Source organism: Cherax quadricarinatus, chromosome 99 (genome assembly GCF_038502225.1).
Source record: "Cherax quadricarinatus isolate ZL_2023a chromosome 99, ASM3850222v1, whole genome shotgun sequence".
NCBI lineage: Eukaryota > Metazoa > Arthropoda > Malacostraca > Decapoda > Parastacidae > Cherax > Cherax quadricarinatus.
This window is the reverse complement of record NC_091390.1, coordinates 209,843-220,942: the sequence shown is the minus strand read 5'-3', so window position 1 is coordinate 220,942 and position 11,100 is coordinate 209,843. Positions and strand designations below refer to the sequence as shown.

Here is an 11,100-nt window from a genome sequence, read left to right as displayed (position 1 = left end):
ATATTTCCAGCATTGTGATGCAACAACCAATAAAAACTCAGCTCTCTTCTGAGGCGGGATAATCCAGCCAATTAGAACTCGACTTTAATTTAAGACTTGAGTTAAAGAAGAAATTTTTTGGCTCACTATTTTTTTCATTTAGTATAAAAAATGTCCAGCATTATGGTGCCTCCACCAATTAAAACTCAGTTATTTTTGCAGGCGGGAAAATCCAGCCAATTAGGATGCAGCTTTAATATCTGAAGGAGATAAACAGGGAAACAACATCCAGCAGCCAATCATCATTAGTCAGGTCACTCAGAATTAACCAATCAGGTGACAGGTTGAGGTGTAGGACGTTCGCGGGTTTTCTTCCCCCTCAGTCGCCTCCGGCACTTCATCCAGGTAGGAAGTGCGCTTCACTGCTGCTCAAATTTTTCACAATTTCTTTGAAAAAAACCTTTGGTTAATGTTTAATATGGTTTTTATAAGGTAGAATATACATTGTGTTCTTCACTGATGATGTATATATGCAAATTATGTAGGAAATTTCTGGGAAATTGATTTTATCCATAAATATAAGAATGATTTTTTTTATTTTTCAGATTTGATGTTCAACTTCCAGAGAGAAATTAATGTTGAGGTAAATATCCGAGGCTCTTGATCCAGGCACTTGGAGCTCTTGATCCAGGCACTTGGAGCTCTTGATCCAGGCACTTGGAGCTCTTGATCCAGGCACTTGGAGCTCTTGATCCAGGCACTTGGAGCTCTTGATCCAGGCGCTTGGAGCTCCTGGCACCCATTGCCCACTTACTTATTGCAAGTTTTTACTCATTGCCCATTTTTATTTATTACCCATTTTTATTTATTACCCATTTTTATTTATTGCCCATTTTTACTTATTGTCCATTTTTATTGCCCATTTTTATTTATTGCCCATTTTTATTTATTGCCCATTTTTATTTATTGCCCATTTTTATTTATTGCCCATTTTTATTTATTGCCCATTTTTATTTATTGCCCATTTTTATTTATTGCCCATTTTTATTTATTGCCCATTTTTATTGCCCATTTTTATTTATTGCCCATTTTATTGCCCATTATTGCCCATTTTTACTTATTGCCCATTTTACATATTGCCCATTTTTACTTAGTGCCCATTTTTACTTTGCCCATTTTACCCATTTTTACTTATTGCCCATTTTACTTATTGCCCATTTTACTTACTGCCCATTTTTACTTATTGCCCATTTTACTTATTGCCCATTTTTACTTATTGCCCATTTTACTTATTGCCCATTTTACTTATTGCCCATTTTTACTTATTGCCCATTTTACTTATTGCCCATTTTACTTATTGCCCATTTTACTTATTGCCCATTTTACTTATTGACCATTTTACATATTGCCCATTTTACTTATTGCCCATTTTATTTCCATTTTTACTTATTGCCCATTTTTACTTATTGCCCATTTTACTTATTGCCCATTTTACTTACTGCTCATTTTACTTACTGCCCATTTTACTTATTGCCCATTTTACTTACTGCTCATTTTACTTACTGCCCATTTTACTTATTACTCATTTTACTGCCCATTTTTACTTATTGCCCATTTTACATATTGCCCATTTTTACTTATTGCCCATTTTACTTACTGCCCATTTTACTGCCCATTTTACTTATTGCCCATTTTACTTATTGCCCATTTTACTTACTGCCCATTTTACTTACTGCCCATTTTACTTATTGCCCATTTTACTTATTGCCCATTTTACTTATTGCCCATTTTACTTATTGCCCATTTTTACTTATTGCCCATTTTACTTATTGCCCATTTTACTTATTGCCCATTTTACTTATTGCCCATTTTTAATTATTGCCCATTTTACTTATTGCCCATTTTACTGCCCATTTTTACTTATTGCCCATTTTACTTATTGCCCATTTTACTTATTGACCATTTTACTTATTGCCCATTTTATTTCCATTTTTACTTATTGCCCATTTTACTTATTGCCCATTTTACTTATTGCCCATTTTACTTATTGCCCATTTTACTTATTGCCCATTTTACTTACTGCCCATTTTTACTTATTGCCCATTTTACTTATTGCCCATTTTACTTATTGCCCATTTTTAATTATTGCCCATTTTTAATTATTTTCCATTTTTAATTATTTTCCATTATTACTTATTGCCCATTTTACTTATTGCCCATTTTACTTATTGCCCATTTTTTTCCATTTTTACTTATTGCCCATTTTACTTATTGCCCATTTTACTTATTGCCCATTTTTACTTATTGCCCATTTTACTTATTGCCCATTTTTACTTATTGCCCATTTTACTTATTGCCCATTTTACTTACTGCCCATTTTACTTACTGCCCATTTTTACTTATTGCCCATTTTTACTTATTGCCCATTTTACTTATTGCCCATTTTTACTTATTGCCCATTTTTACTTATTGCCCATTTTACTTATTGCCCATTTTACTTATTGCCCATTTTACTTATTGCCCATTTTACTTATTGCCCATTTTTAATTATTGCCCATTTTTAATTATTTTCCATTTTTAATTATTTTCCATTATTACTTATTGCCCATTTCACTTATTGCCCATTTTTACTTGTCTATATTTACTAATTGCACATTTTTACTTGTTGCCCATTTTACCCATTGCCCATTTATAAATTGCCCATTGTTACTCATTGCTCATTTACAAATTGACCATTTTACTCATTGGTCATATATAAATTGCCTATTTTACACATTACCCATTTTACTTGTTGACCATTTACAAGTTGACCATTTACAAGTTGACCATTTACAAGTTGCCCATTTACAAGTTGCCCATTTACAAGTTGCCCATTTACAAGTTGCCCATTTACAAGTTGCCCATTTACAAGTTGACCATTTACAAGTTGCCCATTTACAAGTTGCCCATTTACAAGTTGACCATTTACAAGTTGACCATTTACAAGTTGACCATTTACAAGTTGACCATTTACAAGTTGACCATTTACAAGTTGACCATTTACAAGTTGACCATTTACAAGTTGACCATTTACAAGTTGACAAGTTGTCCCAAGTTTACAAGTTGACCATTTACAAGTTTACAAGTTGACCCATTTACAAGTTGACCATTTACAAGTTTACAAGTTGACCATTTACAAGTTTACAAGTTGACCCAAGTTTACAAGTTGTCCCAAGTTTCCACAAGTTGTCCATTTACAAGTTGACCATTTACAAGTTGACCATTTACAAGTTGACCATTTACAAGTTGACCATTTACCCATTTACAAGTTGACCATTTACCCATTTACAAGTTGACCATTTACCCATTTACAAGTTGACCATTTACAAGTTGACCATTTACAAGTTGACCATTTACAAGTTGACCATTTACAAGTTGTCCATTTACAAGTTGTCCATTTACAAGTTGTCCATTTACAAGTTGACCATTTACAAGTTGACCATTTACAAGTTGACCATTTACAAGTTGTCCATTTACAAGTTGTCCATTTACAAGTTGTCCATTTACAAGTTGACCATTTACAAGTTGACCATTTACAAGTTGACCATTTACAAGTTGACCATTTACAAGTTGACCATTTACAAATTATTTTACATATTGCCCATTTTACTTGACCATTTCAAATTGCCCATATATAAATTGCCATTGCCCAAGAACTAGCACATATGGGTTTAGCACTTCAGCATTATGAAACCATCATCAAGGGAAGGCCCTTGATGTTGGGGCTCTTGATCCAAGGTATTGGAGTCACCCCTGGCACTGGCCTGTACAGGTCTAGCGCTCCCATTAGTGTCATGGACAGCCCTATCAAGGGGGGTTCCTTGATACTGATAAGCACAGCCTGTGGTCTCAAGGGAGGTTCCTTGATGCTGGGGCTCTTGATCTAGGGAATTGGATTTGTGCTCCAGTTCCCAGAAATAAGCCCCACAGGCACTGTATAATCCTATGGGTTTAGCGTTTTCCCATGATTATAATAAACAGCCTGTGATTGGGGCGCTTTTGATCCAGGGAACTGGAGTTGCCTGGATCAGACTTGATTGTCCCACTGTCGCATACCTCGGGGTTTAGCGCTCCCCAGTAATAATAATACAGAGGACCCCCAAATTTCATGATTAATCTTTTCTGGAGAGTCGGCCGAAAGTCGAAATTCACGAATTTAAAAACCATTCCAGACACCCAAAAGTATTAGCAAAAATTATTTTTTATAGATTAACTATAGATTTACATACAGAAAAGAATAAGAAATCAATAATAAAACACCTTTATTGAAGACTTGTTGGTTCAACTGCCTCCCAGCATACATAAGGGGGATTACTAATAGACCCATGACTGGCTTTAAGAAGGCATTGGACAGGCACCTAACGTCAGTACCTGATCAACTGGGATGTGGTTTTTATGTCAGCTTGAAGCGCTGTATAGTCCTTGTGGCTTAGCGCTTCTTTTTTGATTATAATAATAATATGTCAGCTTGTGTGCGGCCAGCAGTAACAGCCTGGTTGATCAGACCCTGATCCACCACGAGGCCTGGTCTCAGACCAAGCTGTCGGGGCATTGACCCCTGAAACCCTCTCGGGTAAACTCCAGGTATGGAAGACAGGAGGAGAGGAGAGGATGGAGAAGTTACACTATTGTTTGGAAGGGAAATTCCCTTCCATAAAGCTTTTAGGTACCAGTACTTATCCAGAGTTACTTCCCTTCTTACTACAGGCAACACACTCCACCAATAATGTTAAACCTAACTTTATTTTTTTTAAATACACTACCTAACAGAATACTCCATTCTACTGAATGTACAGCAATGCATGCAACCATATGACCTGTCTTTGTAATACTCACTTGTGCTTTATAGTTATCTGTTTACAATAAAGTTTTATCACTGATTACATCATTGCTTAGTTAATCTTAAGTTAATTTTAAGCCAGCCCGTAATGCTATGCATATAAGTGGCTTTGGCATGCTGCTCTTACCTGTATTTTTTGTACCTCTGTATGTATGCTAAAATTACTAAATTTCTAAATGGCACTAGGACCAGCTTGAGTCTCTGTAGCCTTGTGCAAAAACTGTCCAGAGAGCTCTTGTAGCTCAACCCTCTACCACCATCACTACTCTGTTTTTAACTGACAAATCCATACTTTCCCTAGGCTTTCTTAACTTGTTTAACTCACTCCAAAATTTTTTCTTATTTTCATTAAAATTTCTTGACAGTGCCTCTCCCACTCTATCATCTGCTCTCCTTTTGCACTCTCTCACCACTCTTCACCTTTCTTTTACTCTCCATATACTCTGCTCTTCTTATAACACTTCTGATTTGTAAAAACCTCTCATAAGCTACCTTTTTCTTTTATCACACCCTTTACTTCATCATTCCACCAGTCACTCCTCTTTCCTCCTGGCCCCACCCTCCTATAACCACAAACTTCTGCCCCACATTCTAATACTGCATTTTTAAAACTATTCCAACCCTCTTCAACCCCCCCCCCCCCACTACTCATCTTTGCACTAGCCCACCTTTCTGCCAATAGTCGCTTATATCTCACCCGAACTTCCTCCTCCCTTAGTTTATACACTTTCACCTCCCTCTTACTTGTTGTTGCCACCTTCCTCTTTTCCCATCTACCTCTTACTCTAACTGTAGCTACAACTAAATAATGATCCGATATATCAGTTGCCCCTCTATAAACATGTACATCCTGGATCCTACCCATCAACCTTTTATCCACCAATACATAATCTAACAAACTACTTTCATTACGTGCTACATCATACCTTGTATATTTATTTATCCTCTTTTTCATAAAATATGTATTACTTATTACCAAATTTCTTTCTACACATAGCTCAATTAAAGGCTCCCCATTTACATTTACCCCTGGCACCCCAAATTTACCTACTACTCCCTCCATAACATTTTTACCCACTTGAGCATTTAAATCCCCAACCACCATTACTCTCACACTTAATTCAAAACTCCCCACGCATTCACTCAACATTTCCCAGAATCTCTCTCTCTCCTCTACACTTCTCTCTTCTCCAGGTGCATACACACTTACTATAACCCACTTTTCACATCCAATCTTTATTTTACTCCACATAATCCTTGAATTTATACATTCGTATTCTCTCTTTTCCTGCCATAGCTTATCCTTCAACATTATTGCTACTCCTTCTTTAGCTCTAACTCTATTTGAAACCCCTGACCTAATCCCATTTATTCCTCTCCATTGAAACTCTCCCACCCCCTTCAGCTTTGTTTCACTTAAAGCCAGGACATCCAGCTTCTTCTCATTCATAACATCCACAATCATCTCTTTCTTATCATTTGCACAACATCCACGCACATTCAGACTTCCCACTTTGACAATTTTCTTCTTCTTATTCTTTTTAGTAATCTTTACAGGAAAAGGGGTTACTAGCCCATTGTTCCCGGCATTTTAGTTGACTTTTACAACACGCATGGCTTACGGAGGAAAGATTCTTATTCCACTTCCCCATGGATATAAAAGGAAAAGTAATAAGACCAAGAACTATTAAGATAAAATCAAAGAAAACTCCGATGAGTGTGTGTATAAATAAACGTGTACATGTATGTGTAGTGTGACCTAAGTGTAAGTAGAAGTAGCAAGACATGCCTGTAATCTTGCCTATTTATGAGACAGACAAAAGACACCAGCAATCCTACCATCATGTAAAACAATTACATGCTTTCGTTTTACACTCACTTGGCAGGATGGTAGTACCTCCCTGGGTGGTTGTTGTCTACCAACCTACTACCACAGGATGGTAGTACCTCCCTGGGTGGTTGCTGTCTACCAACCTACTACCTACAAAATATACCCATATTGTATATTAATCCCATTTGTATCATTTGTAATGTCAGTTTTATACATCAATTTTAAACTGTAATTACTGTACCCACTGTAACACATCAATGTCCACATAATTATTTTATTGTAAACTGTTTTTAAGCTGTTCCATTGAAATATTTCCATATTATGAATTAACCCGAACTGTACCACTGTTTGTAATTATGTAAGTTTTATAAGCTAAATTTAAACTGTAATTAAGGTACTCACTGTAACTCATCAGCATCCAAATAATAACCTGTTATTGCGTTCCTAATCTTCAGTTAATATTAAGTTTGCCCAAAATGCTCTGCATACAGAGGGGGTTTTGGCATGTACACCCAACCTTTTCGTGGACGACCCCTACCCCACTTTCCTTCCCCTACAGATTTATACGCTCTCCATGTCATTCTACTTTGATCCATTCTCTCTAAATGACCAAACCACCTCAATAACTCCTCTTCAGCCCTCTGACTAATACTTTTATTAGCTCCACACCTTCTAATTTCCACACTCCGAATTCTCTGCATAATATTTACACCACACATTGCCCTTAGACAGGACATTTCCACTGCCTCCAACTGCCTCCTCGCTGCAGCATTTACAACCCAAGCTTCACACCCATATAAGTGTTGGTACTGCTAAACTTTCATACATTCCCTTCTTTGCCTCCATTGATATTGTTTTTTTGTCTCCACATATATCTCGACCCACCACTCACCTTTTTTCATTCATCACTTCTATAGTAAACCTCATCCTTCATAAATTTATCCACTGACACATCAACTCCCAAACACCTGAAAACATTCACTTCTTCCATACTCCACCTCCCCAATTTGATATCCAATTTTTCATTATCTAAATCATTTGATACCCTCATCACCTTACTCTTATCTATATTCACTTTCAACTTTCTACCTTTACACACACTCCCAAACTCGTCCACTAACCTTTGCAACTTTTCTTTAGAATCTCCCATAAGCACAGTATCGTCAGCAAAAAAGCAACTGTGTCACTTCCCATTTTGTATTTGATTCCTCATAATTTAATCCCACCCCTCTCCCGAACACCCTAGCATTTACTTCTTTTACAACCCCATCTATAAATATATTAAACAACCATGGTGACATTACACATCCCTGTCTAAGACCTACTTTTACCGGGAAGTATTCTCCCTCTCTTCTACACACCCTAACCTGAGCCTCACTATCCTCATAAAAACTCTCTACAGCATTTAGTAACTTACTACCTATTCCATATACAGTGGACCCCCGCATAACGATTACCTCCGAATGCGACCAATTATGTTAGTGTATTTATGTAAGTGCGTTTGTACGTGTATGTTTGGGGGTCTGAAATGGACTAATCTACTTCACAATATTCCTTATGGGAATAAATTCGGTCAGTACTGGCACCTGAACATACTTCTGGAGTGAAAAAATATCGTTAACCGGGGGTCCACTGTACTTGCAACATCTGCAACATTGCTTCCCTGTCCACCCTATCATATGCCTTTTCTCAATCCATAAATGCAATGAAAACTTCCCTACCTTTATCTAAATACTGTTCACATATATGCTTCAATGTAAACACTTGATCTACACATCCTCTACACACTCTAAAACCTCCTTGCTCATCCACAGTCCTATTCTATGTCTTGCCTCTAATTCTTTCAATAACCCTACTGTACACTTTTCCTGGTATGCTAAGTAAAGCTTATTCCCCTATAATTTTAAGTCTCTTTTGTCCCCTTCCCCTTATATAAAGGGACTATACATGCTCTCTGCCAATCCCTAGGTACCTTCCCCTCTTCCATACATTTATTAAACAAAAGTACGAACCACTCCAACACTATATCCCCCCTGCTTTTAACATTTCTGTCATGATCCCATCAGTTCCTGTTGCTTTACCTCCTTTCATTCTACGTAATACCTCACGTACCTCTCCCACACTCACATCCTGCTCTTCTTCACTCCTAAAAGATGGTATACCTCCCTGGCCAGTGCATGAAATGACCGCCTCCCTTTCTTCATTGACATTTAAAAGTGCCTCAAAATATTGCTGCCATCTATCCAGTACCTCCAGCTCCCCATCTATTAACTCCCCTACTCTGTTTTTAACTGACAAATCCATTCGTTCCCTAGGCGTTCTTAATTTGTTTGTCACTCCAAATTTTTTTTTTTGTTTTCATTAAAATTTCTTGACAGTGCCTCTCCCACTGTCATCTGCTCTCCTTTTGCACTCTCTCACCACTCTCTTCACCTTTCTTTTACTCTCCATAGACTCTGCTCTTCTTATAACACTTCTGCTTTGTAAAAACCTCTCATAAGCTAACTTTTTCTCTTATCACAACCTTTACCTCATCATTCCACCAATCACTCCTCTTTCCTCCTGCTCCCACTCTCCTATAACCACAAACTTCTGCCCCATATACTATTCCAACCCTCTTCACTCCCCCACCCCCACTACTCATACTTCTACTAGCCCATCTTTCTGCCAATAGTTGCTTATATCTCACCCTAAGTTTATACACTTTCACCTCTCTCTTACTTGTTGTTTCCATTTTCCTTTTGTCCCATCTGTGTTTTACTCTAACTGTAGCATGATTTGATATATCAGTTGCCCCTCTATAAACATGTACATACTGAAGCCTACCCATCAATCTTTTATCCACCAATACATAATCTAAAAAACTACTTTCATTACATGCTATATCATACCTTGTATACTTATTTATCCTCTTTTTTTTAAGACTTCTCAAAAGCCACTGAATCACCCTAGACTAAATGCTAAATACTCAGTACTCACATACTCAATATGTATTCCCATATCATAACTTCAACAATTACTTCCGAACCTTTTATCCATTGTTGACAGGAATATAATTGAATCATTTTTTGAACATATGAATATATCTTTTGTCTTATATAAATTAAATTCACTTATAATTAATAATCTACTGTACAACTATGATATAATTAATATTCTACTGTACAACTATGATATACTCCTTAGTGTTAAGTGGTCAGTAAGCCAATAATGTTAAGTCGGCCCATAATGCCTAGGCATAATAGAGGCTCTTTGTATTGCAACCCATTATTGTAAATACAGTGGACCCCCGGTTTACGATATTATTTCATTCCAGAAGTATGTTCAGGTGCCAGTACTGACCGAATTTGTTCCCATAAGGAATATTGTGAAGTAGATTAGTCCATTTCAGACCCCCAAACATACACGTACAAACGCACTTACATAAATACACTTACATAATTGGTCGCATTGGGAGCTGATCGTAAACCGGGGGTCCACTGTATATACTCTCAACGTACTGTTTGAAAAGACATAAATAAATAAATAAACTTGTTACCAAACCTCTTTCTACACATAGCTCAACTGAAGGTTCCTTTACAGAAAAATCTTATAAAGGTCATGAACTAGCAAGATGTCAGACATGGTCCAGCATGATGTCAGACATGGTCCAGCATGATGTCAGACATGGACCAGTATGAAGCCAGTCATGGACCAGTATGTCTGTCATGGACCAGTATGATGTCAGTCATGGACCAGTATGATGTCAGTCATGGACCAGTATGATGTCAGTCATGGACCAGTATGATGTCAGTCATGGACCAGTATGATGTCAGTCATGGACCAGTATGATGTCAGTCATGGACCAGTATGATGTCAGTCATGGACCAGTATGATGTCAGTCATGGACCAGTATGATGTCAGTCATGGACCAGTATGATGTCAGTCATGGACCAGTATGATGTCAGTCATGGACCAGTATGATGTCAGTCATGGACCAGTATGATGTCAGTCATGATTTTCAACAAGAAATTCAACATGTAAAGGTACCCTGACTCAAATTTTTTTACCCCCAGGGTCTGTCACCCTGGTTACCCCCAGGGTCTGTCACCCTGGTTACCCCCAGGGTCTGTCACCCTGGTTACCCCCAGGGTCTGTCACCCTGGTTACCCCCAGGGTCTGTCACCCTGGTTACCCCCAGGGTCTGTCACCCTGGTTACCCCCAGGGTCTGTCACCCTGGTTACCCCCAGGGTCTCACCCTGGTTACCCCCAGGGTCTGTCACCCTGGTTACCCCCAGGGTCTGTCACCCTGGTTACCCCCAGGGTCTGTCACCCTGGTTACCCCCAGGGTCTGTCACCCTGGTTACCCCCGGGGTCTGTCACCCTGGTTACCCCTGGGGTCTGTCACCCTGGTTACCCCTGGGGTCTGTC

General features: G+C 38.1%; 1 long non-coding RNA gene across 1 annotated transcript; it reads left to right on the top strand.

Moving 5' to 3' along the window:
- The first annotated feature begins 207 nt into the window (after nt 1-207).
- On the top strand, nt 208-10,674 carry LOC128704807 (uncharacterized). The gene is made up of 3 exons (XR_008409595.2): nt 208-384; nt 585-622; nt 10,272-10,674. It is a non-coding gene; the product is annotated as an uncharacterized lncRNA (long non-coding RNA).
- The last annotated feature ends 426 nt before the right edge of the window (nt 10,675-11,100 follow it).